Source organism: Ictidomys tridecemlineatus, chromosome 1, assembly GCF_052094955.1.
Source record: "Ictidomys tridecemlineatus isolate mIctTri1 chromosome 1, mIctTri1.hap1, whole genome shotgun sequence".
NCBI classification, from domain to species: Eukaryota; Metazoa; Chordata; class Mammalia; order Rodentia; family Sciuridae; genus Ictidomys; species Ictidomys tridecemlineatus.
In genome coordinates, this window is record NC_135477.1 from 143,321,579 (window position 1) to 143,347,366 (window position 25,788).

Consider the following 25,788-nt stretch of genomic DNA (forward strand, 5'->3'; position numbering starts at 1 on the left):
CTTAGAAAGAAACATGTATATTCAAATATCTGTTCATCCCCAGATATTAGAGCTTTGGGAAACAAAGTGCTGAATTTTTTATATAATCCTCAATTGGCGCAGCTGCAGTGAGCTGGACTTCCTGGACTTCCACATCACATATTTATAATTTCTCTTTTAAACATTTTTTTTTCTCTTTCTCAAGTTGCTTTCCCATAGCACTTTTATATCAGGACATCTCTGTTAGCTATAAACTTTTAGAACTTTATTTTTAACCCTTGCATTTGTACCCTACTGCATTTATAGAACAGAAATGTATCCTATATAACAAACCCATTCTTTCAAGTTTCATGCTGGCATTTCAGACTGGGCCAGTTGGACAGATACTTCATTCAGTCACTGACAGCTCATTCTGACCAGACGTGTGCAGCTGGGGGATTAGAATTTTTCAGTCATTGACTATTTCTTGTTGGCCTGAGATTTGTAGTCCTTAAAAACAGGCTAACTCATTCCATGCATCTTCATAATGCCATAGCAATCCAAAAATTGACTAATCAGTATATAGTTCTTGCTTCTGAAGAAAAAGTTAGTAGGAATAACATAAAATAAGAAGATTTAAAAAAAACATACTGAGTAACAGTACCCACAGTGATTTATGTGTGACATATTTATTGGAGACATACAGCAGTCTGGGTAACTGCTGTAGAACAAGCCAAATGTTCCTCATCTGGCTAGAATTCATGTAAGTTTAACGACTGTTTATAATGGACCTAATCAATGAGAATACACAATAAAAGATGTTCTCATTTCAATATCCTCATGAGAGATCAGGTTTTAACTGATCATCTAATAATTTCAATAGCAGCTTCTCTGAGTGCTATGGAAGCATAGAAAAGTGCCAAGTCCTACTTAGGATATATGGGGTAGGATTCATCTCCTGAAATAACTCCTGGACTGAGTACTAAAATAAATAGCTTATATCAAGGTAAAGAAATGCAAGAAAGAGTATTCCAGAATGAAAAGAGAAGAGCTGACACAAAACACAGAATTTGGAAATAGCATAATGTTCACAGAGAACAAGATATTGATCCACATTCCCAGAACTTAGAGTTGTGAATATAATTTCCAGACAGGCAACACAACTGAAAACATGAGCAATGGGTTGGTACCAATGGACCACAGACATCATACTAAAAAAAATTGGCCCTTACTCTGTAATTAAGGGAAATCATACTATAAACAATCATGCATTTGAGACAATCACACCAGTGAGAAAGCAAATCTTAGGGGTCTGAGATTAAAGGCAAAGACACTCCTGTGGATTATATGGTAAAGAGCAGGCAAAAGATAATGTAAATAAGGTAGGGGAAGCAGGAATGAACAAAGGAGGACGTGGTACATACTTACATGACCAAAAAATTAAAAATAATTGTGCTGACCATTCTACAGCAAAGCAAGGAAGTTTTTGGTGGTGAGTGGATGCATAGTGGTGCTATCAGGTTAAGAAGAATCTGAGAAAAGGAGGCAATGTTGAAGAAGATGGCCCCACCTTTAGATTAGAGAAGCCCAGGAGAAAGTTGAGTTTTTAATTACAAATCTCATAGAAAGAAATCATGTCTAATATAGGAGCAAATTATGTAAGAAAATTAGAATGACGAATGTCATTCAGATCACAGAGACAGTGTTAAGTAGAACTGAAACCAGGAGTGGGTACAGATAAAAGGCCTAGTGTTACAGGGCTGGGGATTTCCAGGAAACTGAGGCAGTGTAAAGACCCTTCCCACTTCAAAACCCAATTATTTTGATCAGGTCAGAAAGATTTCAGACATGTCACTCAGAGTCACAGGCAAGAGTTTATTAAAGGGATAGGAAAATGGAAAGGGGATACTCTCAAAGGAGAGAGGGGGTTTCCTCAGAGAGGAAAGGGACAGTGAGCTCCTCCAGCACTTTTTTTTTTTTATTGTGATCCTAGAGAACTTTTCAGAAATTCCCAACCAGGTCCACTTTTTGACTTTTGACTGGCAGCAGGATGGCATTAGACTTTCAAGTCTCCACCACCACGACAACTCTAGGTCACTTTGGACTATGCTGACTGGTTCTAATTGGTTTCTTAACCATAAATTCTAACAGATTTTATGGTGAAGAGGATTTATCTTTATCTCCCTGCGTTTCAGGATCTGGTCTTTGAAAAGAGTTACAAAAGTCTCCCCATTCAGGGTAACTTGGGTTCCTCTTACCAACATTATTTCAAGCCTACATTTCTCCTGCAAATAGCATGTAGTTTGTTGAGGAATATGACGTAGTCCGTCCACTTAAGCCAGGCAGGGCTGCAGCTAAATTACTTCTTAGAAAAGAAAGCATGTGGAGGCCAGCACAGTGGGCCCATCTTATAGATTCCCTTAACTTCATTTCCCACCACTCATATCTAGCTGTCCCCTATCACTAGGAAGGGCAAAATTCAAGAACAACAAATGCTTAGACTGAGAGATAAGGTCAAACACCAGGAGGGTGTTAGTTACAGAAGCCCCGGAAAGTGTTAATTGCCAGATAGAGTGGTGTGGCACTAGAACAGATTCCTCCTATAAAGTCTAAACTCCTTTTCCTTTGCAATTTAGTGATTCATGGATTGCAGAGGTGGGGGAATCTTTGGGGTGGGGGTTGGGCATTCTATTTCAGTGCAGTCGACAAATATTAGGAGTGAAAAACAAACAACAGAAATGCATTTTAAGAATATGTAATCAAAAAGTTTCATTCCCTGCTCCACTATCCCCTTGAAGGGGCACACACTCTTGCTTTTTTTTTTTTTTTTTTTTGAATACAAAAAACCTCACCTCATAGGATGAGGGGAAAGGTCCTGTGGAGAAAAACATTGATGACAGAGAGGAACCAGGGGATAATTAAGAACCAGTGGAAAGAGAGGCAATCCATTTAAGAGCAAATGTAGAGGAATTTGCCTTCCCTGGGAGAAAACTGCAGGGAAGGAAAGACTGATGCATGGTTAGGTGGCTGCATTTATGGATCAACCTATTTGAATTTGTTTGCCACTGTTGTTTTGCACCTTCAAGTAAATCAAAGCCACAAATCTTTATTCTACCATTTTCTTGCTTTTAAGGGTTCAAGCATAGACAGATGAAATGGCAATGTAACGTGCTCACAGTAAGACTGAAAAAGCAAAGTAAAATTACACACTTCCATGCAGCATTAAGATAAAGCAGTTTTATAATAAATATGAAGCACCTACTGTTTATCGGGCACTATAACATGCATTTTGTAAGCATAAAGTAACTATATTTATTATTCACAATAATCAACTTAATTTTGTCTTATTCTCATATCATAGATAAAGCAACAGAATCTTAGAGCAAACGACTTGCCAATGTCTCATAGTTAATGAAAGCCTTTTAAGCACTCCACCATATCACCATCTAAGGCTAAACTCAATTTGCAGTCTCCTTCCTCTCAACATCTAGTCTCTCCTTGTGGCTCTTGGGCCTGATTCCATTAAAAGTATTGACTTTCTTTCCCTTAGATATATCTATATATGCCCCTATCCTTCTCTCCTTCCCTCTAACGTTGGCCTCTTTTCTATCCACTACCCCAATGACATGAGAGACAATGGAAGTCAAGTTGGTCAAGTGGCCATTATAGCTTTCAATGACTTATTAAGTATCCACAAACAAGAAAAAAATTCAGACAATATTAAATTGAATAAAGCTCTATGAGGCCTATATAATGTAAAATGTGAGGCATTCAGATAAGAAAAATATGTGCTTAAAGATCCATATATTAGGAAATAGTGCTTCCGTATTAATGCATCTGTGGATTCATGGAGAAAAAAAAATCAGCTTATAACCTAAAACTAAACTATTTTTTTATATTCTTTAATTGAGTTGAAAAGCAGTAAATTAAGAAATAATTTTGTTTTTAAATCCCCATGTTATTCAGTTGAATAAAATTGCTAAATAAAATATTATTTAATGAGAGGATTTTATAACATAAAACTCTTAAGAGGATTTATTTGTTGTTTTAATTCCATAAAACAGAGCAGTTAATTTCATTGATTTTTAAAAATTCCTGACACAGTTCCCTCTTCTTTCTCTCTCTCTCTCTCTCTCTCTCTCTTTCTCTCTCTCTCTCTCTCTCTCTCTCTCTCTCTCTCTCTCTCTCTCTCTCTCCTTTACTGGTTTTATTCTGCAAATCACTGATGGTTTAGTCTAATTATAAAGATCAATTTCAGCATTTGGAGAATTTCATATTTCTATCTCCAAATGTTTTACACACACATACACCACACCATGTGTATACCTACTTATGCATACATACACAAATGTGAAAAATAAAGTATTAAAACATGACTATTAGATGGGAATGGTGCTGGAGAGGGTGTTCTGTTGCTTAAAATGGGTCATTAAAGATGCAATACACAGAGAACCAATTTGGAACAGAAAGAAGGAAAATGGCCTGGGCACATGGAAGTGCTGTTCTGTTTCTAACCACTGCATATGAATTTTAAAAGAAAAATCCTCATCAGCAACACATTTCTGTCTTTTTATTCACTATTGTTGCTGGATTTTTTTTTCTCACCATTTAGCTAGTTAACTTGACACTGTTGAATTTCTACCAAGTCTATTTTGAGAGGCCTCTTTCAAAACCTCTCTCCTCCCATATCCCCAGTAAAGAAAGAGTCTTATATCTTCCACAATACGGGGCGTGAGATGCTTCAGCTGGTTCTGAAGGACTCTGTGACATCTCCTCCTCAGCCTTAATTTGAAAGGATAGTTTCTTTTTCTGCTTTCACTTGAGTCTTCACTGATGAGAATAAGTTAGAAAAAAAAATCAACTCTCAAGATCTCTTGATTTTTATAGATGTAAGTAGTCACTCCAGTTGAAGAGTTTCTCGTTCTCAGCATCTTGGGTAATTTTCCAGTAGGTATCATGTCTCTGCCACTTTGGGCTGATTAATACAGTATGTTTACATATAAGTTTTTTTAATTCAATAAATTAAGGAAAGAGCAATGGCCATGTCCTTTCAAGCTGTTGGAATTTTCTCCCTCTTCCATGTTCAAAACTATTTTTAAAACAAAGATTTTATGGAAGCACTTTGAGAGTGGGCTTTAATAATTTACAAGTGGCTTTTGGATGTTACATTTAATTCAAATGCCTAATCCTGTTGATTGTTGTTGGGAGGGGTGGTTCTGACCAATTGAATGATTACAATCTCTTTTCAGATAAATTCAACTTGCAACTTTCCCAGAAATAGAATTTTGTAAGTTAGACTATATACTTCCAATAAAAATCTTGTCTACCAATATCTAGAAATAGCAAAACTCTATTAAATAGTAATTCATCACATCAACTACATACTCCTCTCTAGTATAAACTTATTTATGTATCAGAACAAGATCATTGTACTTATGATGTATCCATGGGTAATAATCCTCCTTGGAATTACATGCTAAATGAGCCCTATTTTATTGGTTTCAAGATACAATTACATTTAGTGTAGAGTCATGTCTATAGTTTTGCACTGCATGGACATTAAATAATAATGAGAGCAAATTGATTGGTTCCTATTAAATTTATGTGAGGCAATACTGTGGTTTATGAAGGGATTTCTAAGAGAGCTGCACATTTAGCTACATTTATTTATTTTTGATAATTGCCATACATAGATTGATGTTTGCCACATATTCACTTAATTCTTTCCTCTTCAGTTTTAATTAATTTTTTTCTTCAAAATCTGATCTCAATTCTGACTTAAGACACCATAGGAAAAAGAACAAAAAATTATTAAAAGACAGAGTTAATGATTTAATATATCAGATTAAAAGAATTAAATTTAGGGGCTGAGCACAGTGGCATGCCTATAATCTCAAATATTCTAGAGGCTCTGACAGGAGAATTGGTAATTCAGTGCCAGCCTCAGCAACATAGCAAGACCCCATCTCAAGAAAGAACAAAGAAAAAGGGTAAAATGTATATCATCTGACAAACAATAAGTAAGCTATCTCTTCACACAAAATGAAATAAAGGACTAAGGCAAGCCAATCACAGTGACTCATACTTGTAATTCCAGTAGCTCGGGAGGCTGAGGCAGGAAAATCACAAGTTTATAGACAGCTTCAACAATTTATTGAGACCCTGAGGAACCGAGTAAGATCCTGTATCAAAATACAAAAATCAAAAAATCAGCTGGGGATGCGGCTCAGTTGTTAGGTATCCCTGGGTTCAGTAACCCCCATCCCCACCCCTACCCCCCCACCCCCAAAAAAAGAAAGAAAAAAAAGACTGAGGCAAATTGATTTGCAAAATAAAACCCCAAAATATCACTTTTACCTGAAATATTTAGATTATTAATGCTAAAACATTTCTACATTACATTAAGCAAATGATTACTCAAGCCTGTCCTTTACAATGAATCTTAATTGTCTTCTAGCTTCATACCCCCATGACTTTATGTGGAAACAGATACTGAATCTGTTTTTGAGAACTGAAACAAGACAGCAAATAGTCTAAACTTATCAGTATAGAAGTCATTTTGTATGATAAGTTGTTACAAACTTAGAATTTTAAAAAATGAAAAATTTAACTTAATAAGTCCATTTCTGAAGGACTAGTTAAAAGACAAGGAAGATTATCTACCCATCTTTCTTATGAATGAAACAGAGACTACACTGATTGCTAGAACTTCTTTGTAGGCCCTGAGGCAAATGGAATAGGGGGTACCTCCTTCTTTCCTGATCAAAGAGCTTAAAGGTCCTTTGCTAGGGGCAGTATCAATTAGGGTACTACTCTGCTGATACCCAGATTCTCTAGAGTGAACTCTTTAGCTCCTGATAGTTTATGGTTCCAAAATTGATGCTGTACCTGGGACTATGGGTTTTTTGTTTGTTTGTTTGTTTGTTTGTTTGTTTTGGTTGTTGTTTGTTTGTTTTTGGTTGCAGGGATTGAACTCAGGGGCACTTAACCATTGAGCCATATCCCCAGCTCTATTTTGTATTTTATTTAGAGACAGGGTCTCACTAAGTTTCTTAGCATTTCATATTTGCTCAGGCTGGTTTTGAACTCCCAATCCTCTTGCCTCAGCCTCCTGAACCACTAGGATTACAGGTATGCACAACAGCTCCCGGCAATATTATGCATTTTTTACATATAGGAGCTCTATTGTGAGCCTCTTGCCCTCCACACTGATCACACAACTCAGTGCATATGGGTCCTTGTCTGTTACTTGTCAGTGTAATATATTTGAAAAACAGTTCCTAAGGACTACTACTAACACTTTATGTACTGACCATCATCTAGATGAATTTTTGTTATTATTGTCAACAGGGCCTACCAATAGCCACATTTTACATCCTCTATTTTCCCATTTGCCAGTGAGGAAAGTATTGCTTTAAATATTTATTCCTAACTTCAGCAGCTCTCTTTGAGAGAGGTTCTCAAACTGATTGAAAAACATGATGTCCTATATCTAAAACTATTCATAGGCATTCATCAGAATTCATGAACCAGCATTTGTATGACTTTGAGGTGTGAGATGCTCAGGCCAGAGAATGCTTATTTAATGACGCTTAACAACTAAAATTGTAACTAATGGGAGTTTAAATAGGTAATGTAGTGACTATACACCTCATTGCACTAGTAATACTTATTGATTCCACTGTGTGAAAAAACTTGGATTTGAATCCTTGAGCTCTTGGAAAGGTCAGGAGGAAACAGAAAACCATCTAATAGTCCAGAAAGTCAACCAGGTGGATTTGAATGAACAAAACAGAAGGAAATAATGATTGTCTTGCCCTCTTGTAGAATATGGAAAACAAAATGAAAAAGAGGCAGACAAAGTATTACTGAACATTTAACAGATTTGAACATGTTCCCTCAGCAACTCTTTGGATCACATTCTAAACTAGCCCTTGTAATCCCCTGTCAGCACCAAAGGAGCTTTGTATAGGGCTATGGATGCTGATGTAGGTTTTCAGAGGTGTCACCTTACCTAGATCTCATGCTCATGGCCAGCAGATTATCTAACTCTGAAGCATTTCTTCTTCAAATATGATATTTTGAGAGATCATTACTTCCTTAATGAAAAAACTTTGACCTATAATATGAATGAACTTTAGAGAACTATAAAAATGCAAAAAAGTTACACAGCAAGAATATAGCACTCTTTTTAGGTTGGAATCATAAGCAATGTTTTTGATACCGATGATGTCCATTTTAAAGCTTTCTTCTATTTTTAATGTTTCATATATCAAAAAGAAGAAGCAAAATGATGGCAGACACAATTGACAATATGATTCAGCATACTGTAACATATAGTAAAAGTCAGGAAATCATAGATACATGTGTGATTACAAACAAGCTTGTGTGCATGTGTGTGTGTGTGTGTGTGTGTACTTTTAATTGACTACTATGTTTTGCTATCACATCCTCTTTAGTTGCAATGTCAACATTCGCATCTGCAGCATTATGCCTAATGAGATTCTTTTTCCCCTTTTATGAAATGGGCAATAAGACTTCTAGGATGAGCTTGCTGAATACCTGAGATAACACTCTTTTTCTGGAACTACTGCTCTGGTTATTCTAGTCATTAAGCTCCTCCAATTCCATGCACAAATTCCAATTGTGATGATCATTTACCAAAAAAAAAAATGGTAGAAAAGTATGGAGAGGTATAACTTTGTGTGCAGTTTGTGCAACTTGTCTTCTTACCAACAACATACCACACTCCTGCTTTCCTTGTCACCCATACTCAGAATCATTTCCACATAGCATAGAATTGGGTGGAGGTGAACTATTCTAAGGACAGCATCCCAAAATAGAAAGGAGCAGATGTAGCAGCATTTCTCAAGTGACAGCATTCCACAATGAACATTTTTTAATCCAACCAGAATCTGTGTAGGCAGTTTCACATATGTATTTATAAGTTACATGAATGAGCTATCTATTCTAAACTGTTGTTCTTTTAGTATCTCCTGATGGAGAAAGAGTTGCTTAGAACCTAAGAGTTGACCAGATGGACCACACAATGGTGTGCTAATACCCTTTGTGCAGTGAATGGAAGAGATGATTACAAGTTCCCCATTCTCAAAGGACCCAGGCTTCCATCTGTTGAGAATGGCCAAACTTAATCATAATATTCCAGTTCAGATACTGAATTCATTCGATTATTTAGAGAACTCCCTCATCAGTTTCTGTCTCTCACTAGTTTCTAGTTTTATGACACAATTTAGAGCCCCATGTTTGCAAGGAAGTTAAGGTCACCATAGGAAATGTGATAAATTGTGCAAGTAAGAACACTTTTGCTGTCTTAGGAAGGGGAAGGAAAAGAAGCACACAGTGGTTAGTGTTTTGTTTAGGTGGTAAATCAAGAGCAGAGCCAGGAAGGGGACATACGCTTTCTAGTCCTTACCTATGACAATGCCAAGCAGTCACACAAAAGAAAAGTTTTATTGCTTATGACAGCAGCCAAGGAAAATAAGACAGAGCAAGAATCAGTGAGCTTATGTTTTTGCCATTACCAACACCCTTCCCACAATTGTTTTAAGCAATATCATTTGGTATTCATCAACTCCTTAACAGCCACCCATCTCTTTCTATAGAGGTGATTGTCTATTTTGCTCTGCAAACAAGTCCTTGCATGGTCTGTCCAGGCTGGAATGAAGGAGGAGTAGTGCATCTCTGCGCCAAAGCCTTAATTGCGAAAGTTGTCATTGAGAAGATCCAGCAGTGAACTCGGGGACTTGCCAGCTCATTGGAAAGAGAATCTTTGTGTGAGCTGATGCACTCATAAAGAAATAGGCTATGGGTGGAAAAAATACCAGTGGAATATATACCCATGGGAAAGTTGGAATTCAAAGTAAAAGAGGTTTACTCCCTGACAGCTGAGATTTATCTAACTTAATAACTAGGGTGGGATATTCAGGGTTTTTTTTTATTGTTGTTGTTGATTTTTTTTTCCAGTTCACAAATTTAGGAGAAAGTGCTAGAAAGATAGAAAATTAGCCTTTGAGTGGAGCTGTTCTGTCGTTTTCCTATCACATCACGTTTTTGAAATCAAGTCAGGTAGAGAGTAATTCTCCAAGCTGGAGCCAATTCCACTATAATACATTATTTTAATGTAAAGGAAGCAAGGGAGAAATGAACTATACAGAGAGAAAGAATGAGGAATATTTCCTCTGAATTTAACTTAGCTTTAGGAAACATACAATAGTGCCGCTCCAGGTGGACAGCATTAGATTTTCTTCCAATAGTTATGTTTGCCTACTAACGAGGGCATATGTTGGATTTTGGCAAATCAGCTGTTGTTAGAGCCCTTTAGTCCAAAGGAATTATGTGTTTCAAGGACTGTGTGGATAGGACATAGTTGGAGCGTAGATTCCACAGCTGGTTTGCCTGAGTTCTGTCCCTTGTCTAATACATCAAGACTTTTCGCCTTGGCGTGTTATTTCATCTCTTTGTATCAACCAAAACTCTTCTGAAGCATAAATGTCTTCATATGTGCACAGGACTGGGAACTGTAATTTTGCATCTGTTACCACCCTACCCTATTAATGTACTATGCTCTGCTTTAAAAAAAAGGCCCTCAACATGTTTCTCACACAATTCTATTCATAGTTATTGAGAACTTACTATGTTCTAAACCATACAAATAAGGTGACAGGTTGACTTTGGAGTTAGCCTGTGTTAAAATCCAGCTAATAGGCTTAATACCTAAGCTTAATTTCTTCTTTTTTAAAATTTCTTAAGTTCTTTTTTTTTAAAATTTTGAATGGTTCTTTCTAGTTATAATGACAGTAGAATTCATTTTAATACAACTATACAAGCATGGGATATATCTTATTCTAAATAGGACCCCATTCTCGTGAATGTGGGATTCACTGTGGTATATTCATATATTTTTGTAGGAGAATTATGTCAGATTAATTCCACTGTCTTTTCTATTTCTATTCCCTTTCCTTCATTCCCCTTTGTCTAATCCACTAAACTTCTATTCCTCCTTCACCATTTATTGTGTGTTAGCTTCCATAGCAAAGAAAGCATTCAACCTTTGTTTTTTAGGATTGGTTGATTTCATTTAGCATGACAGTCTCCAGATCCATCCATTTACCGGCAAATGCCATAAAGACATTCTTCTTAATGACTGATTTCTTTTGTGTGTAAAATAGGTATAATGCTGCCTAACTCTGTGTTGTTTGGTAATAAATGAGATATCAGCTAGTGTTTTTTCTGCCTAACTCAATAACCCATTTCACATGCTCAGAGTAAAATATTTCCAAGATAACTACAAGGTAAAAAAAAAGAAAACTTTCCTTCTTGTGATCTTTCCTGTCTTGTAAAAATTTGCTCTGAACTGTGTGTTGCCACAGTTGCATGAAATAAAATGAGCAAAGCTCTGACAGGACAAAGCGTATCCTAGTGTTTTGCTTTGGATCAGGAATGACCCCAGAGGCTCAGGTGCTCTTGGTCTCCAATTCATCCATGTACAGAGGTGAGGCTTTGGGGAAGTGATTGGATCATGAGGGATCTAACCTCTTCAGTGGATTAATCCATTATCAATGCATTAACCCATTGATAATGCTCTACTGGGAGGTGGCAGAAACTGTTGGCTGTGAGGCATAGTTGGAAGAAATAGGCCCCAGGGTCGTAACCTGGTAGGATGTTGCTTGTCTCTGGCCTCTTTTCTTTCTCTTTGCTTCTGGCTGGTATGAAGTGAGCAACTTTCCCCTACCATCTGCTTCCACAATGACGTTTTCCTTCATCTGAGGCCCAAAGCAAAGGAGCCAATCACCCATGGACTGAAACCATGAGTCAAAATTTTATTTTCTTTCTGCCTCTAAGTTGTTTTTCCTATGTATTTGTCATGGTAATGAAAAGTTGTTGAACAAACCTAGAACTTGATGAAAAACGGCTGATTATCTGACGAGAGCTACAAGGCTTACCCCATAAGAGGAAAAGAAAACTCAATCCACATCATACATTCCTGTTCTCTTTTTGGTTTGGTTGTTTTTGGTCTTGTTTTACATCCCATGGACCTATCCTGATCCTTCTTTCTTTAATGCAGAGTTCAGTCTCTTATTTTATAGTTTAAGTCTTTTTTCTGCCTTCCAAATTGTGTTTGGAACACCAAATTCAGCATTTAGACCTCCCAATTGTGATTCCCAAACTTGCATAGCTTAAGCTATGCAACATACAAATGCTTTTCCTCTCAATATCCTTCCCTCTTGAAAAATAATATTCATTACAACTAGAATTTTCAAATAATGTTCTATATAATGTTTGTGTCATATCACACATTTAATTAGTGGTAGCTATATGCAAGAAAAGATAAGCTCAGCTATAGAAAACTGAATAAATGAAATCTCCTACCCACTAAGATGTTCTGTCTAATAAGTCAAAGTATGTTAGATACACATTTAAGAGTTTATGAAACTGTGCATACAAATAAATAAACCTATGGTCGTACATGACAAGTAATCTTCTTTTAATTATATTGACACTGTGTACTTTTACTTCCTTGCAGAGGGCAATGAGTTAAAGGAAATAGAATGTTCTGCATTTTTGTAGTACCTGCATCCTCAATTTAGGCAGACTCCATCTTCAAAATATGCAACAAAAAGCATGCTGAGAATTTAACTGAACTTTTCACAGCATATGCAATATTGATTGATGTTGTTCATTTCTTAGGAAGTTTCATAGCTGGTATACAATAGGTTTGTAAACAACTATCCTTAATCAAATTATTGTTAATATATATATATATATATATTCACGAATTGAATCTAAAATGAAGTTGGCAAATGCAGTTCACAAATGCATCTACTCAAAAAATTTAGATGAGAATTGGCTCTCTTTGGTTTAATCCTCCTGCAAACATTTATCCAGATGCATGCACTCCACCCTGTCACAGGAAGGAACCAGTAATTGTTTCTGTGCACTGATATGCTCTTATAATTAAGGCTTTGGGAATGTGGGTAAAAAGCTGCTTGGTGTATTTAATTAAAGTTAGTAGGAAATTTAAAGCCAAGAAAGCATTGTCAGTAGTACTTAGTATTTAATACAAAGAAACCCAGGTGCTTCAAAAATTATGCCAAAAGAAAGCAGAGAGTTCTTATATTCAGAAAAGAACATTATACATTTAGTTATCAAGTTGCACAAAAGGAGCGATAAAATATTATATGCTAAGTGAATAGAAAATGTATTTTCATAAATTAATAGACTCATCAGCCAAGCTAGAATAATGCTATTGCCTACTATGTGCTTAAACTGAGATTTAATTCTTAATCTTGAAAATTGAAGAAATTAAGAAACAATCTAGTCTTGAAGATGAGACTAAAAAACAAAAAGAATGATGTAAAAAGCAAGATTATACAAAACTAAAGGCTGAAAAGTATTACTATCTGCAGGTATAAGAGGAACTCAGAAAAGGACATGGAATCAGAAGCAGAGTCATCAGGGAAAACATCACTGATCAGCACATGGCCAAGCAATATTTCAGTGACCAAATATAAGACAGTTTGAGTAAGTAGTGTTCATAATAATTAGAATAGTAGAGTATAACCCAGAGAATAAAATAGACATACAAGTCCATATTAATAAAAAAAAAAACTTAAAAAAAAGTACATGGGAAAGAAGGAGAAACTCTTTTTAATTATAGAATTCCAGTTGGTAAATGTAAAAGAAATAACAGAAAACAAAACTTACTGCTTTGCAAATACCACAGTAATAACTGATGTAGACAAGAATCATCTTTGGAATCTACAATCAGTGAGCAAAATTGTAAGAAAAAGTTTACTTGCCTGATCTCAGTATGGCTCTCTACAGTTTTTTAATTAATAATTATAAAAGGAGAAAGTTACTGAGTTTGAGAATGCCCCTCTAAAATTCATATTCTTCTTAGAACCTCAGAATGTGACTGATATAATTTGGATATGGTTTGTCTCCATATAGTTTGTGGAGATGGTAAGAAGTAGTGGGACCTTTAAGAGGTGGGGCCTAATGGGAGGTGGTTAGGTCATTTGGGGATGCTGTACTTAGAAGGGATTAAGAATAATTTCATTCTTGCTAGAGAATTGCTACAAAAAGAGCAAGACTGTCCCCTACCCCATTCTGACTTTCTATTTCACATGGGATCTCTCCTCATACAAGCTGTCATCATCATGTCATCTACCATGAGACCTCTAGCAGAGCCAAGCCAATGCTGGCACTATGCCCTTAAATCTTTAAAAACTGTGAGCTAAATAAACCTTTCTCTTTCTTTCTTTTCTTTAAACAAAGTCCCTATCCTTAGCTATTGTATTTTGGTAACAGAAAATGACTGATTGTATGACTTTTTATGGAGATGGTATCATTACAAATATGATTAGCTAGTGAAGATGAGATCACACTGGAATAGGTGGGGTCCTTAATCCAATATGACTGGTACCTATAGAAGAAAAGAGAAAAAGAGACAGATGCAAAGGGGAAATTCAACACAAACATAGAGGCAGAAGTTGGAGTTAGATTGTCAAAAGCCAAGAAATGCCTTGGTGCTGCCAGAATCCCCAGAGGTAAGGAAAGGCTCTCCTTCTGAAGCTTCAGAGGGAGCATAGCCCTGAGCAAAGCTTGGTTTCAGATATCCAGTCTAAAGAATGTCAGGGAAAAAATTTCTGTTGTTTTAAGCCACCGTGACTATATCTTTGTTAAAGCAGCCCTGGGAAACTAGTACTGTAACTCCATAGTAGAAAAACTTGGCAGATAACTTCTTAACAAAATGATCAAAGTTAACATTGCTTACAAAAGACTGAAATGATAAACCAGGAAGGGCACAACTTCACTTTTGCCATAATCTTGACAAAAATATATAATGTAAAGAAAATAATAGGTGAATTCAAATGGAAATTTTTACAAAAGAGTTGCCTGATATTCTTTAAAAGGGCCAGGTCCTGAAAGACAAAAAAAAAAAAAAAAAAAATACTGAGAAAATGACCCAGATTGAAGGAAATTAAGGAGGCATGAAAACTAAAGGAAATGTGGGCTTTTAGACAAGATTCAGAACTAGGAAAAAGAAAGAGGATGATTGAAACAATTTGCAAAACTCAAACAATGTGTGTGGGGTTAGTTTAGATCACCTTACTATGATTATATAGATGTGATCATTAGGGTAATCTCACTGAAGGGTATTCAAAAACTCAGTGTACCACTTTCACATGTTGTTAAGAGTCTAAAAGTATTTAAAATAAAATAATGTAAATGGAATTGTGAATAAAATCCAAGGGAACAAATGATAGGGATCAGAAAAGATAGATAAAAGAAGGGATCCCTTGTCACATACGGCTTGAACAAAGGTGAGAGATGACTAAGCGTGTGTTGCAGGTAGAAGGAATGCAAGGCTCTTGGGTCAGAATTGTCCCTGAAGATCAGACAGCAACCTCACAGGCCTCCAGAATGAAAATGGTGTAGGGTCTTTAATGAAGTAAAAAAGAAATGTGACAAAAACATCGCTAAATGACAGTTTATGTGGAATAAAAATCCAGGATGGATTCTGCTTATATTTACTGAATCTATCAAATGAATCAGAGCCTTTTCTAAGCTAGTGGTTGATGGAGGAGTTTGAAGGTCAGTGTTTCTGTCTCTAGTCAGGGTGGCTTTTTCTCTCTGGTTTCCTCATTCCTTCTTTCTCAGAGTTGAGGTTTGGGAAAAATGGCAATATTAGCAATATTGTCAGAATAGTACTAATAGGAACATAGAAATTACTAGTATTTAGGGAACAAAAATGAAAAATTCAGGCTCACAACTGAGAAATTGTGTGGTTTAAACCAAAAGAAGACCCTGAGGCCAGAGGGATTACACTGTAGGTAGAATAATGATCCAAATTCTGAAAGTTAGCAGAGCAATAGGAATGAAGGATGAAACTATTCTTTCTCTTCTTAAAGCTGGTCTGATTTCCTCTAGATCACATTTCAAGATGTAGGCCACAGAGGAAAAATAACTAAAAAGAGCCAAAAAGGATTAAAAGAGGCAAGTCATCATCAACTTAGAAACAAAAACAATTGTTAAATAATAGGAGATCCTAAGATAATACAATTTGAAAAGATTAGAGGGAAAACAAAGTGATTAAAAATGGACCCTATCATAATAAAAAATTTTTAACTCCAGTTCAACTAATAGAATTGGCAATCACTTTTCATAGATTAAAGTTTACTTTTACGTTATAGCAAAGAAATATTTTGCTTATCAGATTAATAGTGTAAACAAAAGGCTGTGTTTCAAAAGCTTTTTGTTGGCCTAGTATGCTCCAAAAACTAAAGGTACTATTGTACAGGTAAAACTCAGACTTTCTTTGCTAATTTATTAAAAGCTAAGCTTTCATTTATTTTTAAATGTGTTTATGTTAGGGTTTAAATCATTGTTTAAAAGCTCAGCTTTTTATTTTATTGTCCCTGTTAGAATCCAATACCATGAAACAATACAACCTTTGTGAATAAACTTAAACCTTCTTTTTTCTTTTGCTTGTCTGCTTCTGAGGACTCTACTTGTCTCAAAGTTAAGCAAAGATCCCTCAACATGCAAATATAGTAGGAATTTGTGGAAGAGGAGGATCTACATGAGAAGCAGAGACCTATTGTTTCTAAATAAGCAAGAAAAAATCTCTCTCATACACAACTGAAAATTGAGGTCCCAGAAAGGTTTTCCAGATATAAAAAAAGGTAAAAAGGAAAAAGTTTTAAAAAAAAGAAGAAGGAGGAGGAGGAGGGAGGGGAGCCCATTAGAGTAAAGACAAAGGGCTCCTATCCAAGATTCCACACAAAACTAGAAAAGAATTATCCCAATGAGGTTTGGAACCAATGACACAAAGCAGATGATTTGTTCTCTTCTTTCTCCCATTTCCTAATTTAGCAAAATCCTGCCTCTTATAAAAATTAACCACTGCCTATAACCAGCTCTTGCAGGCTCTGGGACTCCTCTGAGCCCTCCCATTACTGATACTTCCTTGGAGGAGACAGTAGGTCATTCCAGCTGGGCCCAGCCTTTCTTTTCTATGGCCCCGTTCCCAGCAGCCCCCTTACAAGGAGTTGCACTGATGTGTGTGAATCCCTGCAGATCCAAACAGCCCACACCCTGCACTCATGCTCCCAAAGCTTTAGAAGCACAAACAAGTAAAATACACAAAAGCAAGATGCCTTAAAATAATTCCAGTGTAGACTTATCTAAGCCTGTAGATTGTCTCATTTCCCCAATGATCCCTTATGGGATAAAACTCTGGAGCTTGTTCAAAAATATGCTTACTGCCCTATGGGAGCTCTGTCACCATCCTTTACTTTTTGCTCCCTCAGGTATGTGTGTTTAGAGTTCTTGGTGGTAATGAAGGCTCAAGAGAAACCTTAAGTTATTCCTTATTCCTGGCTTTTGCTGGTAGAGGTCAGCAGACTAGCTGACAAGGGGGCTCTGTAATTGAGTGTCCCTAGGAACTACCTAAGTACCTAGTTTTATGAAATGCAAGCTTTCCTTACATGAGTATGAATTGGCAAAGGTTCTGACTGAGAGAAATAGACACTAGTTTTAAAAGTCACTGGTCTCTAAACAGTTGTGAGGCTACCCTTACATTGTACCCATCCCAAACTCCTAACTAAACAACTTCTTCAGCTTTCAGGAAAAATGATAACTAGATCCACTTGTAATCAATGAATAATTTCATTGTCTAATGTCTAAGTTGAATGAGATACATGATTTATACATTTTTAGAAAATTAACATTAATGCATGTATTTCCCTGACAATTTGCTTGAAAATATTTGAAGTCTGTTTCAACTGGCTCTGTTGCAAGTAATGAATGGGTATATAGAATAAGTAGTTTACAAACGGGGAGAAATGTATGGTCAGGTACATGAAAAACTCATACTTTTAGACATATCAAATGACATTGTCTAGACTCTATTCTTTCCCTCAGGTCTACCTTCTGATTTTATTCTCAAATTCTCCCAAAAGGTAGCAAAACTGACCTTTGGAAAATCTATATTTGCATCTTTTTACCTATTGTCACTTTTAAAAAGAGCATGTCTTTAGATATAATACCAGGAAAAAATTTCCCCAAATTCAAATCTCAATGAAGAACATATACATATGGACACGCACACACACACACACACATACACACACACACACACACAAACATACACAGGCGTGCAAATCTCACCACTACCATCATCATCGAGAGCAACACCAGTCACTCTCCATATTTATGTCACAGACCAATCACTTTGGCCAAGGGAAGGATGCTCTCTCTAATTAGCATGTCTGGCTCAAGAACAACCTCTAGAACCTGGGCCTGAAGAGAGAAAATCCCATCTGTGCCACATAGGTAGAATAATTTCTCAAAGGGGAATCAAGGTACAATTGCCTGAAGATAGATGTTAGGGATAAAAAAAAAAAAAAGCAAGATCTCTGCCAAACCCAAGACTTCAAGCTTATGAATATCATAGCATGCTTAGGCTATTTATTTTACCTCTATACCTTTTTAAGTTCTGCTTACAATGAAATGCATAGGTCAATTTTCAAACATTTCTTTTGTAAAATGTTCATGAGCCATTATGATAAAGTATACATTTTTACAACCAGAAGATGCAAAACTACATGTGTAGATGAATAAATGAATGACCATGGGGAGCTAATTGCCAATAGCCAAGAATTCTTCCATAGCAACCCTGAGATTTTGTAAAACTCTAGAGTTCAGTAGCTCAAATTTATCAGAGGACACAAACTGAAAAGCTCTTCCATGACAACATATTGGAAATGCTAAGTTAAAAGGATGTACTGATTTACTTTTATATTGGCAGTGTGAGGAATCTGGGAACTCTTCTCCAGAATAATCCCAACTAGTGCAACTAGTAAACATTATTGTTTTTTTAAGAAAAGGACTTTTTAAAGAAAGTCTCTGAGAATTGTCCAAGAGCATACAGCAGAAGTGAGGTAAATAATGGGCACCTAATGATATTAAATCCCTAATCCCTGGAAAATATAAATGTTACTTTATGAAGAAAAGTGTATGTACAAATGTAAATGTATGGAGGACTCTGCAGTGGGAACCTGGATTCAGATGAACTACAAATTTAATAAAATAACTTATCTGGTTGTTTGTGGGGTTTTTTTGTTTTTGTTTTTGTTTTTTTTGTTGTTGTTGTTGGTGGTGCTGGAATCAAACCAGCACCACCAACACTACCTTACACAAGCTAGGCAAGTGCTGTACTTCCAACCCAACAAGTATCCTTTTAAGAGAGAGGTTTGAAAAAGATTAAAGTGGAAAAGGTAATGTGTTCATGAGCACTGACACTGGCATGTAGATGATACACCAGTTACCAGTGACGAGTTCTGCTTCCTCACATGTTGAAGTATAACATTAGAGAAACACACCAAGACAAGCATATGAAACAGAGTTTATTTAAAAAGGGGTAACATAGACTTCTCCCAGGAGGGAGAAGGGGGGATAGCTGGTATCCTGGTATCCCAAGAAATAAGAGCATTCTGCCTTTTTTTAAATTATTTTTTTATTTGTATACAACAGCGGAATGCATTACAATTCTTATTACACATATAGAGCACAATAGGATTCCTTTGTTCTCCTGCTCTCTTCCCCTAATCTCTTTCCTTCCTGCATATGTATGTGACTAGGCTTAGAAGATGCTTTGGTGGGATGGCCAAAAAGGGAGAAGCAGATGGGCTGGAGGGGCCAAGGTGGAGTGATCCAGGTAGGAAGGGGGGCCCAGAAAGTATTAACAACTTTTACAACTCCCTGTAGGGAGGGACAATCCTTAAAACAGGTCACCTTAGAAACAGGTTGGAGCTGAGGCAGGTTACCTTGATAAGGGTAAAGGAAAGCCTCTGAAGGAATTAACATTTCAATCCACCTCCAAATTTCCAGACCCAATTGTCCTCCTTGATTTGATCTGACCTATCTAACTGACTGCCTCTTTTAATTCTGACTTACTTGAGAACACAGATGAAGGGAAACTGGAAGTCTCTCAAAGCTGGAAGGGGCAAGGAATGAATCTGCCTCTCGAACCTCCAGAAGAGCATAACTCTGTTGAGACCTTGATTTCAGTCCAATGTTACTTATTTAAAACTTTTGGATCCAAGAGCTATAACAAAATGAACTTGTCTTAAGCCATCAAGTTTTGTAGTCATTTGTTATAAGATGGGAAACAAATACACAACAAATAAGGAACAGGTTTTCAAGAAAATCTATATCTCAGAACAGCAAGTGTTGGAGGCACTTGAGCCATAAACTGCTCCCTTTCATCTTGTCTCCCCTTCTACTACTCATTTTGTCAAAATTCCACTTCAGGAGAATGTGGCTAATAGATCAGGTTCCCTCAACTCTCTGCTCCCAATTCATGGGTACCATACCTCACTAGGAGGGGAAGGTCATCAGTATTTTTCATCTCACCCAACGTCCAGTTACAAAGGCTAATTTCTAAATTCCTGGTGAGGGCAGCCAAGAGGTTGGAGTCTTCCTCTTTTCTTCAAGGCCCTTACTCATAAGTATGATAAGCTAAGAACACAAGAGCCCTAATCCCCTTTCCCTTAGCTCACTTGTGATGTGATGGTTCTATGAGTAGAAAAGCTAGCCAATAAGAAGCTACTACCCCATCCCTAGACCCAGAGAGTGGCTCAGAGGTATTTTGCAGGGTGTGAGGCTGTCATCAAGAACAGAGTTCTAAAAATTTCCCAAAAGGGAAGGACCTTATTTAAAAGAGTGTGGTGAATTTCAAGTCTCGGTTCTCTTTCATAAACAATGGAGATTTGAGTGACAAGCAATTCAGAAGAGTTTGTTACTGCCCATGAGAATAACATGCAAAATCATAAACTCATGGCTCAATCTCTATTGTATATTCTCTGAAAGAGATAATTAGGGAAAGAGACAGCTTAAAAAAAAAAAAAGCACTTCTAGGTTAGAACAAACTCCAAAGACTAGAATCAAATAATACCCCTCCTTGAATTTAATTGGATCAGAATAAGAGCAATTTATGCCCCAAATTAGTGTGGAAAACAATAGAAAATCGAAAGCAATCAACCAGGACACTGTGGAACGAAACAGCTGAGTTTGATACCAAACAAGGCAGAAAACTTTACAGAAAGAACAAAGAAAAAAGAATAGTGATGACTGTGCATGTGCCCAAGCTTGTACCCTCTGACAAGTAAGCTCAAAGTCTTCATACAGCCTTATGGAAATAGTTTAGCCAAGCCATAACAAATAAATAAGCAAACAAGAACAACTCCTAAAGACAGGGAAGGTAAATCAATATCCACTATTGTTATATTACCTAGAATGTATTTGTGGGGGCTTGGGATATAGCTCAGTTGGTAGAGTGCTTATTTTGCATGCACAAGGCCCTGGGTTCAATCCCCAGTGTGTGTGTGTGTGTGTGTGTGTGTGTGTGTGTGTGTGTGTGAGACACACACACACACACACACACACACACAAAGTAGTTTTTTAAAAATATACAAGAAATGCCAAGGGTGGGGGAAGACACACAGAATATGAGATTCCTCATTAGAAAAATGTAGGAATAAGAACCTGAATGTGAAAGAGCTGATATGTCAAAATCAGTAGAAAGAAGACTTCAAAGCAGTCATTATTAATATGTCAAAAACTAAAGGAAACATGCTTACAGAAATAAACGAAGCTAGGATAAGAATGTGTCACCAAAGAGGGAAATATCCATAAAGATACCAATATATTTTGAAAGACTCTCATGGGAATTCTTACATTGAAAACTAAAAACCCCAAATTAAATTTAACTAGAAGTGATCAACAGTAGATTGGAACTGGCAGAAGAAAGAATCAGCAAACCAGAATATACATTTATAGAACAAAGAGAAAAAGGAATAATGAGAAATGAAGAGCGCCTCAGAGAAATGTGGGATGTCATTAAACACATCAACCCATGTATAATGGGAGTAACAGAAGAACAGGAGACAGAATGGAGAAAAAAGTATTCCTAGAAATAGTGATGGGATAGTTAGCAACATTGATGGAAGACAATAATCTGTACACTCAAGAAATTGAACAAACTCAAATTAGGAAAATCACAGAGATAATTCCTAGTATCCTCATAATTGAAATGTTGAAAGCCAAGATAAACATGGAAAGTAACAAGAAAAATAGCTCATCACATTCAAGAAGAACCCAGTGAGGTTAAAAGAGGAATTCATATTACAAACAGTAGAGAGCAGAAAAAAGTACAATGTCATATTCAAAGCATAGAGAGAAAAAAAATATATTGCTAACTACAAGTCTTTTAGGCCCAATAAATTTACCTTTCAAAAAAATGAAAGCACCCAGTGACTTGAGAGCCTGAGGCAGGATGATTGCAAGTTCAAAGCTAATCTCAGCAACTTAGTGAGGCTCTAAGCAATTTAGTGAGGAGCTGTCTCAAAATAAAATATAAATATATATATAAGAAATTTTTAAACAAGTAAAAATATATCATTTGTTTCTTAAAGTTGTGCCCACAAGAAATACTAAAGGGAGTTCCTTAGGCTGAAATGAATGATGCTTACTTATTAAGCAAATGATTATAGATCCATTAATATATACTTATTCTTTTTTCTTCTCTCAGACACTTTAATAGACATAAAGTTAAATGAAGTAATATTAATAATCATTGAAATTAAGTCAACATTAATCAAAAGAGGATTCTAATAAGGTGAGACGTATGTAAATCGTAAGAATACACTAAGAATAATTCCAAAAAGTCAAGAACTTATTAAAAGAATTAAAAATCATTCACTAGAAAATGTTTACTTAATGCATAATGCAGTTTGTAAGTGCACCTCAGAAGTCATGCATTAAAAACTCAATTTCCAATACAACAGGGTTGGGTAGTGGTGCCTAATGGGAGGTACAGAGGTCATAAGGACTCTGCATTTGTGAATAGATTAATGCCCTTATGAAAAGGGATTTGGGGAGTAGTGGGTTCACTCTTGCCCTCTTTCTCTTCTGCCTTCCATCTTGATGAGGTCGTAAAGAAAGCCCTCAGCAGATACCAATGCCTTGATATTGGACTACACAGCCTCCAGAATCATAAGCCAATACATAACTGTTCTTTATAAATTATCCAAGCTCAGGTTATCTTGTGATAGCAGCACAGATTAGACTAAAATGCAAACAAACAAATAAACAAAAACAATAAGAATGGAATAAAGCAATTATGAATCAATAAAGGAATAAAATATATAAAACATACATAAATAAAAAATTTAAAGACAAATGCAAATATAACCAAATCAATAATAATATTAAATGTGAATAATGGAAAAAACTATCAAAAAAGTAAAGTTGTCAGACTGCATTTTTGAAAAACCAAGGTCCAACTATATACTGTCTATAAAAGACCCACTTTAGATTCAAAGAAATAAGTAAATTGAAAATAAAGAAAAAATATGTAAACATTAATCATATGAGAGGTGAGTTCAATCTCTGGTACCAAAAAAGTTAATAATCCAAACATCTCTACCAAGCAAAGATCAGGTATAGATGGCTTCAGCGTTAGAAATATAAATTGACCAATGGTTGAAGTTAAAGGAGGGATAAATAGGCAGAACAAAGAATTTTTAGGGTACATAACTTATATGATACTACAATGGTACACCTTTCATAATGTATTTGTGAAAACCCATAGAATTCATAACACCAAGAGTAAACACCCTAATATAAACTCTGGCGTTTGGATGATAATGATGTATATATATACATTTATTTTCAAAAGTCTACATTGTGGTGCAGAATATCCACAGAAGGGAGTTTCTGTAACAGGATGAATGGAAATTCTCCGTATTTTCTGCTCAATTTTGTTTTCAACCTAAAGCTGCTCTGAAAATTGTTTACTAATTAGGAAAAATGAAAAATATTATGTATTGATTCACAGTACAGTGTATGAACTTTGAAAACATTGTGCTAAGTAAAAAGCTAGTTTCAAAAGATGCCTTATTGTATGATTCCACTTGTAAGAAATGTTCAGATTAGGCAAATCCATCAGTGGTTATAATAGATGTTCCCCCAAGACTCTAGAAGTCTAGAAGTTGGGGGGAACTGCTAAATGGTTTGGGGTTTCTTTTTAAGGTAATGAAAATGTTCTGATATTGCTATGGGGAAGACTGTAGAACTCTATCAAAATATTAAACACAGAAAGCTCATTTTAAGGGGGTGAATTTATGATATAAGAATTATACTTCAATAATCTGCTTTAAGATATTAACTGCTCCCAAAGAAAGGAAAGGATATCTATACCAGTCAAAATATTATAGAATAGTGACTGTATGAGGGTATAACTTTCCTTGTCTGAAATATTGGCCTTATCCAAATGTTGATGTCTGAGAACCAAGGAGAAAAGATTTTGTCATCAGAAAAGCAGGCATTTGAACATATATCTTCTCTGTATTACATTTCATTCCATAGTGAGATTCTGAATGAAGGCAGAGCCTAGAACAAATCACTTGCCAGCGCAGGGTTCCAATACCAAATCTTAGCTAGTACTCACAAACAATGGTGTGCACCTCTTTGTTAGTTTGGAATTCAATTCATCTAATGTGGTTCACAAATTCAAACTGATAACTTAACAAATGAATTTGTCTTGGGCTGTTGAGAAAACAAGAAAAGTATAATCATTAAAATGTTTAAATGCTTAGTCTGTAGTTTAATATATTCACAGCATTTAAAATTTTTGATGATTATGCTTTCCTTTTCTTTGTGTCTGTTTTTGTTTCTCTTCCAGTCTTTCTAACTTGAGTCATGTTAACAACTTAAAAACAACTTATTTTATAATCACTACTACATAACTTGATTTTTTTAAAGGGTGTCTTATCTGTGCTAGTGTTAGCTTTCAATTCTTTGCTCATGAAGATATTTTATTGAGTTTAGTATATGAGCTTGTCCTCAGTTGGGTTTGCTGGGGTAATCCTGTGGTATGTGCTAATTTCAGGAACTTCAGTGTTCTCAACAGTCAAGTACAGGGAAAATCAGAGAATGAAAAGCAGATATAAGAGCATTGTCTAGAAAGAATAAGAGAAAACAGAGCCAAACACGGAAAAGCTGTTTAAGGTCAAGAAGAACAGAATGAGAAATATCAACCTATTTCTAAAATGATTTCCAAAACAAGAGAATAGAGAAAATGAAATATTTTTTTAAAAGTACGATTCTGCAATCTGTATACGGGGTAAAAATGGGAGTTCATAACCCACTTGAATCTAATGTATGAAATATGAGATGTCAAGAGCTTTGTAATGTTTTGAAAAAACAATTTAAAAAAAAAAGTACCTGGAGGGCTGGGGATGTGGCTCAAACGGTAGTGCGCTCGCCTGGCATGCGCAGGGCGCTGGGTTCTATCCTCAGCGCCATATAAAAATAAAATAAAGATGTTGTGTCCACTGAAAACTAAAATTAAATACTAAACAAAAATTCTCTCTCTCTTAAAAAAAAAAAAGTACCTGGAACTTTTTTGGGAAAAAAATAAGATTTGAATACTGAATTCAGGAGGCAAAATGAATCATAAAAAAGATAACTAACACTACCTGATGTATATCTAGACATATCAGGATGAAACTTCAGAACACCAAAGACAGTGAAAATATTGTAAAAGAACCCAGAATACAAGATAGTTTACTTACAAAGTACAAAACTTACCTGGATAGCAAAATACTCATCAGTAACTGTTGAAACCAGGAAACAGAATATAGCTGAGGGAGAATAACTGTCAACCCACAATTCTATACTCTATAATCCAAAATTTAAAATACTTTAGAATTCCCTGTAATGATGACATTTCATGAACAA